The 9,276-nt window shown below is 42.4% G+C and overlaps 1 protein-coding gene across 4 annotated transcripts in view; it reads left to right on the top strand.

Moving 5' to 3' along the window:
- The first annotated feature begins 2,431 nt into the window (after positions 1-2,431).
- RFX3 (regulatory factor X3) overlaps positions 2,432-9,276 on the top strand; it is a 518,367-nt gene continuing 511,522 nt past the window's right edge. For all 4 annotated transcript variants that reach the window (XM_082243301.1, XM_082243299.1, XM_082243300.1 and 1 more), the window contains exon 1: positions 2,432-2,651. The gene's annotated coding sequence lies outside the window, so the exon portion shown is untranslated. The remainder of the gene's footprint in view (positions 2,652-9,276) is intronic.

The raw sequence follows: 9,276 nt of genomic DNA, 5'->3' as shown, positions 1-9,276 counted from the left end.
AGTTAAACTAATGCAGTGCCAAATTGCAAAATATCACCCGGCCATGAAGGTTGAAAGGTAATTCCCTTTGGTAAGTACACTTCTGCTGGCCAGCCTCCCTTCAACCTGTAAGGAATTTACAAGCACTCGGAAATAAGACATCCAGACAGGTATGATCTTTCAGTCTGTATCCAATGGCATTCTGGTCCGGACAGAAGTTTAAAAGGTAGGACTTTATATGAGGCTCTGCCCATGGGGCTAGATGCCTCCATCCCTGGTCATGTATGTCCCCTATATATACAAACTCAGGAAAGAAACATCTCAGAATAGCAAAATACTGTGCAACCAAAAAATATTCTCACAACTCAAACAAACAAACAATGGGAGGAAATTTACATCCTCAACAGCAAAAATGTCTAAGTAAGGCCCTTTTCACACGGGCTTTCTGATCTGATCCGCCTGTCAGTTTTTCAGGCGGACCTGATCGGATGCTCCATGCATCCCTATGGAGCAGCGGATGTCAGCGGTGACATGTCTGCTGACACCCGCTGCTCTCCGATCCAATCCTATCCATGAAATCCGGAGGGATGGAAACCCTATTTTTCATCCATCTGGAGGATAGGATGGGATCGGATGAGAACGGACAGGCAGTTTTTTCTCATCTGATCTCCCCATAGAGGACAGTGAGGATCTGACAGCTCTGTCTCTGCACACAGAGCGGAGACTAAGCTGTCATCCGCCTGGTCAGCGGGGATCGGCGGATCGATCCCCCACTGAGCAGAACGGAGTCCGTCAGGCGCACCGCCCGTGTGAAAGAGGCCTTACAAAGGGAGATTTTCAGTAAAATTCAAAAGTTAAAGCATGACTCCAATCATTCAATTAAGCATGACTATATAACATTTACTGTGAATAAATCATAATTCCAACAAAGGGGGGGGGGGGGTGAAAAACTTCTGGAGCTGAAGCTGTTAAAAACAAGGTGATTTTATTTGCGAAAAAAAAATAAAAACATGCATCTGCTTGCTACATATTAACCACTTGCTGACCACCCACCACAGTTTTACTGCGGCAGGCTGGGTCGGCTGCGTGAAACGACGTAGGAGTATGTTGGGTGCGGTAGTGGTGCTGTAGGGCAAGCGCACCCCACCGCCGGCGCGCTCCTGCCCCCACTGGGCAGCGGGGATGCTGATCGACGGGACCGGCGCCCGCGATTGCAGTCGGGCACCCGCGATCGCTCCCCGCTGAGAGAGAATGATGGTCAGCTGTTGTAAACACAGCTCACCGTTCTTCTCTCTGAAATGATCACAGAGCGCCTGTGATCCTTCTATATAGGTAAGCCCTGATTACTGTAGTAATGTCACTGGTACTCCCAAAAGTGTCAAAAATGTCAGTTAGGGGTCCGATCTGTCCGCCGCAATGTCACAGTCCCACTAAAAACGGCAGATCGCCGCCACTACTAGTAAAACTAAATAAATAAATAAAAATGACATAAATCTTTCCCCTAGTTTGTAGACGGGATAACTTTTGCGCAAACCAATCAAAATCCGCCTATTGCGATTTCTTTTTTTTTTTTTTTACCAAAAATATGTAGAATACAAATTGGCCTAAAAGGATGAAAAATTTAGATTTTTAATTTTTTTTGTGAATGTTATATAGCAGAATGTGAAAAAGATTGTTTTTTTTTTTTTTTCTGAATTATTGCTCTGTTTGTGTTTATAGCGCAAAAACACTGGATTTTTGACTTACCGTAAAATCCTTTTCTCTTAAGTTCATTGATGGACGCAGTTCGTCAATGAACGATAGAGAAATAAAAATAGAGAAATAAAAATGGCAGAGGTGCTCAAATACCACTAAAAGAAAGCTCTATTTGTGGGAAAAAAAGGACATTGATTTTATTTAGGTACAGCGTTGCACGATCGCGCAATTGTCAATTAAAGTAACGCAATGCGTATCGCAAAAAATGGCCTGGTCGTTAAGGGGGCAAATCCTTCCGGTCCAGAAATGGTTGAATATTTTCAACAAAAGTGTGTGTGTGTGTGTGTGGGGGGGGGGGGGTAAACCTTTTGGAGCTGAAGTGGTTAACAACAAAGTGATTTTATTAAAAACAAAAACATGCGTCTGTCTGCCATTTATTAAACATCACAGCAAGTGCATTGTGCACAACCATTCATGTGCTGCTAGAATGTGAACAGACGTTCTATATGTGGACGTGCAGTTATCAATGTGCAGTCCTGAGGAGATGTATAGAGTAGATATTGTATGTACACGATGCATCCTAGGCTCAGGCTGAGGCTGCTGGGGTCCAGCGTGTGCGCATGCGTAGCAGCTCAGAGCGCGTCTGTGGGGATGAGGCGGCACGGCTGCAGGGAGACCAGGGATGCTGCTTGTGCGCCTCTCAGGCTGTGTGTATGTCAGTGTCAGGCGGCTCCTCCTCTTCCTCCTCTCAGGTTAGGCTGCCTCCCTCTTTTGTGAGTTATAGCAACTGTTGCCTTGTGAATCCAGCGCCATAGCCACCGTAGTCCTGGCGACTGTTACCCATCAACAACAACTACTCCTCTCCTCCTCATCCTCCTCCTCCTCCACCACCACCTCTCCAACCTCCTCCTCATCATCCTCCCCATCACCCACAACAACAAGCACCACCACCAACAACACAATCCTCCACAGCCAAGGTGACTATGACTATATTCTTCTCCTTCTTGTGTTCTAGTAGTAGTGTGGTGATCTGTGTGTGTATGTGTATGTGTGTCCCTGCTGTGGCTGCTCCCCTCCCTCCCTCCTCCTCAGCCAGCCCTGTCCTGTCTCCATGCTACAAGATGATGGTGCTGATCCATGCATGCTCTGATCCCTGGCACAGGATGAGAGAGAGGCAGGTGTCCCCTGCAGGAAATGCCCCCTCTTTTTTCTTCTTGTCTGTGTGTGGAGGAGGGAGAGAGGCTGGAGCAGGGATGGGGGGTTAACCTCCCTGTGTGCCCAATACTCCCTATGTCTTCCTGCAGAAAGGGGGGGATGGTGATCGCTGGTGGATGCTAGAAAGGCGATCATTGTCTTGTATTTTTTTTTTTTCCCCTGCAAATGAAGGGCATGGAGCTCATACATCACCGTGATTCCTCCCACTGTTGTTTTCCTTCCCTGTGGCCGGGAACACTTGCTTGTGTCATGGATGTCACCGGCCCCCCCAGGAGCGAAGGGGTTAAACGCATCCTCCTTTGTGCTGCAAGGTTCCTTCCCCCCCCCCCCCCCAGGACATTATTTACAAAAGGAGGGGGGAGGGCAGGGATCCCTAGCGAGCGTTACAGGTGCACACTAAGAGGTCTCCTGGTCCCTTGTTAACCCCTTCGCCTCGGCTAGGGATAACAATGACTGGCTGATGGGGGGGCTTTGTCAGCACCATGTGACTGATGAAGGTTGGATGCAACAAGATGCAGCCGGGGTGATCAGCATCCCTCTGAGGGCTGTTTGGGGTTCTGGGCCACTTGGCAAGCGCTCGCCAGACGCACGTTGGTTTTTACTTCTGGCCCGTGGATTGGTACGCCGGTGTAGATGGTGTTTTCTTAACCCAAGGCTGAAATGGAAGACGGGGCGATCATTAAGAATGCATGAACTATGTGAACTTGAAACGTCTGGCTGGTTTTATCTTTTGCCGCGCAAGGTCTTCTATTGGTCATTTTCTAATTTTACTTGTTACATCGGTTTGATGAGTTGTATCGATTGTCTGTATATTATGCTGTCTGCCAATAATAAATCATATCATTTTATGTTCTAGTGTATATACCGTAGAGATACATTTATTTAGAAATATCTGCGCTGCTTTCTGTGAAAGCATTTAACTGTTTTTTATTTTATTTTAATATTAATCGATTATTAATAATCAATATTGTTATCATTGTCATTGTATAGGCTAGTAAATATAATGAAAAGTCATCAAAAGTGTTTCACTTCTTAGTTCCAGTTATTTTTAGGCCGGTTAGTGAAATACAGAATAATACATATCTAGAGAAGTGTTATGAACTTTCTACACAAGTCAATTCACAAAGGATAAGGAAAGTTTTATACAAGGTGGCCATACACCTACTTTTCCAATCTATCTTTCATAATAGGAATAATCAATCTATAATCAGCAACCATAATCAATCGATATGCCACACATAGGGAGGTGGGTTTCAGGCGATAGTTGGAAGATGCAATAATATATTATCTATTGTATCTCTGTTTCCACCATGCAAATTCATAATAAATTAGAAATATCTGTGCTGCTTTCTGTGAAAGCATTTAACTGTTTTCTTTTTCTTTTTTAATCCTAATATTAATTGATTATTAATAATCAATATTATTATCATTATCATTGTATAGGCTATTTAATATAATGAAAGTCATCAAAAGTGTTTCGCTTCTTAGTTCCAGTTATTTTTAGGCCGGTTAGGGAAATACAAAATAATACATATCTAGAGAAGTGTTATGAACTTTCTACACAAGTCAATTCACAAAGGATAAGGAAAGTTTTATATAAGGTGGCCATACACCTACTTTTCCAATCTATCTTTCATAATAGGAATAATCGATCTATAGTCACCAACCTAATCAATCGATATGCCACACATAGGGAGGTGGGTTTCAGTCGATAGTTGGAAGATGCAATAATAAGTTATCTATTGTATCTCTGTTTCCACCATGCAAATTCATAATCTAAACAATCAAAATACAATCAAATTCATGATCAGAGCATCTTTGCTTAATGCAAAACAATCAATCGTTTTCCTTCCTGGCCAATCAAAGCCGAGTCTAAATTAGTTGGATAGAAGTTATGGCTATTCAATCCTTTTACGTTTAATTGTTTTGATCAAATCACACATCAATTGGATAATAAAATCAAAGTACGTATTACCACCTTTACTAAAGTACTAAACCACCTTTAGACCTGTGGCTGTACTTTTTGTTTTTTTATCTCTCTGAGCTCGGCTTAAAATAACTGTCACTCTTTTTGAAAAGAAGTATCTTTAGGCCTCATTCTCACTGTTAATGACATCCATGCATTTATATGCGTTTATAGGACATAAATACATGTCATGATATTAAATGCTATAATTCACACTGTTTACCCGTATTTAGGGGGATTTAGAGAAAATAAAATTCTGTGCATCTAGGGACAGAATAGATACTAAATGCATGTACACCTAAACACAGGAGAACGTGATCTGGGAAGCATGAAGTTTGTTTATACTTCCCAGATAATTTTACCTGCGTTCAAGTAAACCAAAAGCGCTGCGCTAGTGTGTATGTAGCCTTAAGCTAGCCATACTTGCATTGAATTTCGGTGGATTTCTGCTGAATTGGCTGATATTTGGCTAAAAATTGTTAAACAGACAGCACCTGCATCCAATTGAATGCAGCCACTGTTTGGGTTTGTTTTTAACGCATAAGAAGTTGATCTGGGAAGTATAACAAAACATACTTCCCAGATCCATTTTTCCTTTATTTAGATGTAATTGTGTTTAGCTGCAGAAAGACAGCTAAAATGTTCCTGGATGCAGAAATTTCCTGTACCTATATGTGAATGCAGCTAGACACTGCTAAATTTCTAGGTGTGAGTTCAGTCATTGCAAAACATTGCATTAGCTCCAAATGAATCATGAATCTGGACGCATGTATTTTGATGCCTATGTACATGAGGCCTTAGACTGGTATTTTAGTTTTGGGCATTGAGCCCATTGCTGTCTTTTTCTTATGCTATTTTTGGGACTATGAATTCTTTCACTGACTCAGTAAGAATATGTCATGTTGACAAAACCTAGATACATGGAGGAGAATGGGGTGAACTTTATTGCAAAGAGCCTCTGTCTACATAATGTGACAGCTGGTATATGATTGGTTGCTGTTGTCAACACCAGGGCATTCCTCCATAAATGGTCCTAAATAAATGGTCCTCAATATTGCCTGTACATTCCTCCATAAATGGGCCCCACTATTTCCCTGTTCATTCCTTCATAAATGGGCCCCACTATTTCCCTGTACATTCCTTCATAAATGGGCACCACTTTTTCCCTGTACATTCCCTCATAAATTGCACCTAATCTTCACATATATATTCCTCCATAAATGGTCCCCAACATTCACCTGTACATTCCTCCATGAATTGGCCCTAATATTCCCCTGTACATTCTTACATAAATTGGCCCAATATTCACCTGTGCATTCCTCCTTAAATTGGCCCAATATTCATCTGTACACCTGTACATTCTTCCATAAATTGGCCCAATATTCACCTGTACATTCCTCCTTAAATTGGCCTCAATATTCATCTGTACATTCCTCCATAAATCAGCCACAATATTCACCTGTACATTCTTCCATAAATGAACCACGATATTCACCTGTACATTCCTCCATACATTGGCCTTAATAGTCAACTGTACATTCTTCCATAAATGGTCTACAATATTCCCCTGTACATTCCTCCATAAATGGTCTGCAATAATCCCCTGTACATTCCACCACAAATGGGCCCCAATAGTCCCCTGTTCATTCTTCTATAAATGGGGCACAACATTCCCCTGTACAGTCCTCTATAAATGGGCCCCACTATTCACCTGTATATTCCTTTATAAATGGGCCCTAGTATTCACCTGTACATTCCTCTATAAATAAGCCCCAGTATTTACCTGTACATTCCTCCATAAATGGTCCGCAATATTCCCCTGTACATTTCTCCATAAATGGGCCCCAATAGTCACCTGTTCATTCTTCTATAAATGGGGCCCAACATTCCCCTGTACATTCCTTCATAAATGGGCCCTAATATTCATCTGTACATTCCTCTATAAATGGACCCCAATATTCACCTGTACATTACTTCATAAATGGGTCACAATATTCACCTGTACATTCCTCCATAAATAGCCCAAATGTTCCCCTGTACATTTATCTATAAATGGAACCTAATGCTCACCTATACATTCCTCTATATATGGACCCCAATATTGTCTGTACATTCTTCTATAATTGGACACCGATATTCACCTGTACATTCCTCCATAAATGGTCCCTAATATTCACCTGTACATTCCTCCATAAAGGGTCTGCAATATCCCCCTGTACATTTCTCCATAAATGGGCCCGATATTCACCTGTACATTCCTCCATAAATGGGCCCGATATTCACATGTTCATTCTCCTATAAATGGGGCCCAATATTCCCCTGTACAGTCCTCTATAAATGGCCCCCAATAATCACCTGTACATTCCTTTATAAAAGGGGCCCCAATATTCATCTATACATTCCTTCATAAATGGGCCCCAATTATCACTTATACATTCCTCCATAAATAGACCCTTATATTTACCTGTACATTCCTCCATAAATGGGACCCAATGCTCACCTGTACATTCCTCCAATGTTTACCTGTACATTCCCCCATAAATGGGCCCCAATATTCACCTGTACATTCCTCCATAAATAGACCCTTATATTCACCTGTACATTCCTCCATAAATGGGCCCCAATTATCACTTATACCTTCCTCCATAAATGGGCCTTATAGTCACCTGTACATTCCTCTGTAAATGGGCCTTATATTCATCTGTACATTCTTCCGTAAATGGACCCCAATGTTCACCTGTACATTCCTCCATAATTGGACCTTAATATTCACCTGTACTTTCCTCCATAAATGGGCCTTAATATTCACCTTTACATTCCTCCATTAGTGGACCCCAATATCCCACTGTACATTACTCTATAAATGGACCTCAAAATTCCCTGTACATTCCTCCATAAATGGGCCCCAATATTCCCTGTACATTCTCCCATAAATGGGCCTTAATATTCACCTGTACATTCCTCCATAAATAGACCCCAATATTTACCTGTACATTGCTCCATTAGTGTACCCCAATATTCCCCTGTACATCCCTCTCTAAATGGACCCTAAAATTCTCTGTACATCCCTTTATAAATGGGCCCCAATATTCCTCTCTAAATGGACCTAAATACTCCCTATACATTTCTCTGTAAATGCGACCTAAATACTCCATGTACATTCCTCTCTAAATAGGCCCCTGTATAGACCCCAAAAGAGAGGAATTTTTAATTTGGCTGCATCTGCCAATCTACCTGTTTTGTTGAACACCATTAAATTCAGGAAACTTGGTAATCGTGATTCATTACTTCTCGGCAGTCTAGAGCAGGGTTTTTCAGCCTTTTTTCACCCAAGGCACACTTTAAAATCTGGAAGAATCTCAAGGCACACCAACCAAAAATGCAGCCTGGACTGGACGGAACAACATGACATCGCTCTGGCCCTCCAAGGCCATAGAGGCTATTAAAGAGGATATACTCTTTCATTGCCCCCTGGGACTAGCCGGCTGGCAGGGGGGTACATCCCCTGCCACTGCTTCTGAAAGCATTCCAGTGGCTCATGTGCTGCTTGGAACCCTTTCATTAGAAAGCCAGCCATGGGCTGTAAAAAACAATACTGAGGTTATGGCTGATATCTTCAGCCATAACCCCGATAAACCATTTCAGAGCCGGAACGTATATTTAACTAAGACTCGCTGCAGTGCAGGTGTAGCGCAGGGTACCTGCACTTTTCATGTGCGTTACCTGCCGTTTCTCATCAACTTCTATTATGTCCTACATTTTCTGAAAGCACACCAAAAATGAGGGACATAATAGAAGTCTATAGGAAACTCCAGGTAATGCACATAAAAACCGCGGGTACCCTGCGCTACACTTGCACTGCGGCCAAACAGCAGCAGAGCAATGTGCAAGCGGAAGACAAAATAAAAAGAAGTGCAGTTACTATTAAAGAAATATAGTTACTATTACCAATAATAATAATAATAACCAACATATCTTATGTATATTTATATTGCATTAAAAAAAACCAAACAATCACCATGCCTGCAATTATACCTAAAACAAAAACATGCAGGTAAATTACAGGTACAATTGCTGTACCTCATAGAGCTCAGAGGAGCTCATATGCAGCCACTGAAAAGCCTCCTCCCTGTTCTTCCGCCTCTCCTCATGCTCTGCTTCACCTCCCCTCGGGGAAAAGCACGCCAGCCAGCGTCTCCTGGGACCTGCGTCTCGCACATCCCAGAAAGCTGTGCGTACGCTTGACCCGCCCCTAGCAACCGATGACCTCATCGGTTGGCAAGATGCGATCGGACGGCCCGCACAGCTTCCTAAATGCCTGTGGCAGCGGGAAGTGAGCTTTAGACAGCGGACCAGAACCGCTGTAACAACAAGGCTTAACTGAGTGGCCAACACAGTTTGTAGATCAGATGGGGTAATTT

Source organism: Pelophylax lessonae, assembly GCF_965119305.1.
Source record: "Pelophylax lessonae genome assembly, chromosome: 1".
Classification (NCBI taxonomy): Eukaryota; Metazoa; Chordata; class Amphibia; order Anura; family Ranidae; genus Pelophylax; species Pelophylax lessonae.
Note: the sequence above shows the minus strand (reverse complement) of the source record. Positions and strands in the feature narration are given on the sequence as shown.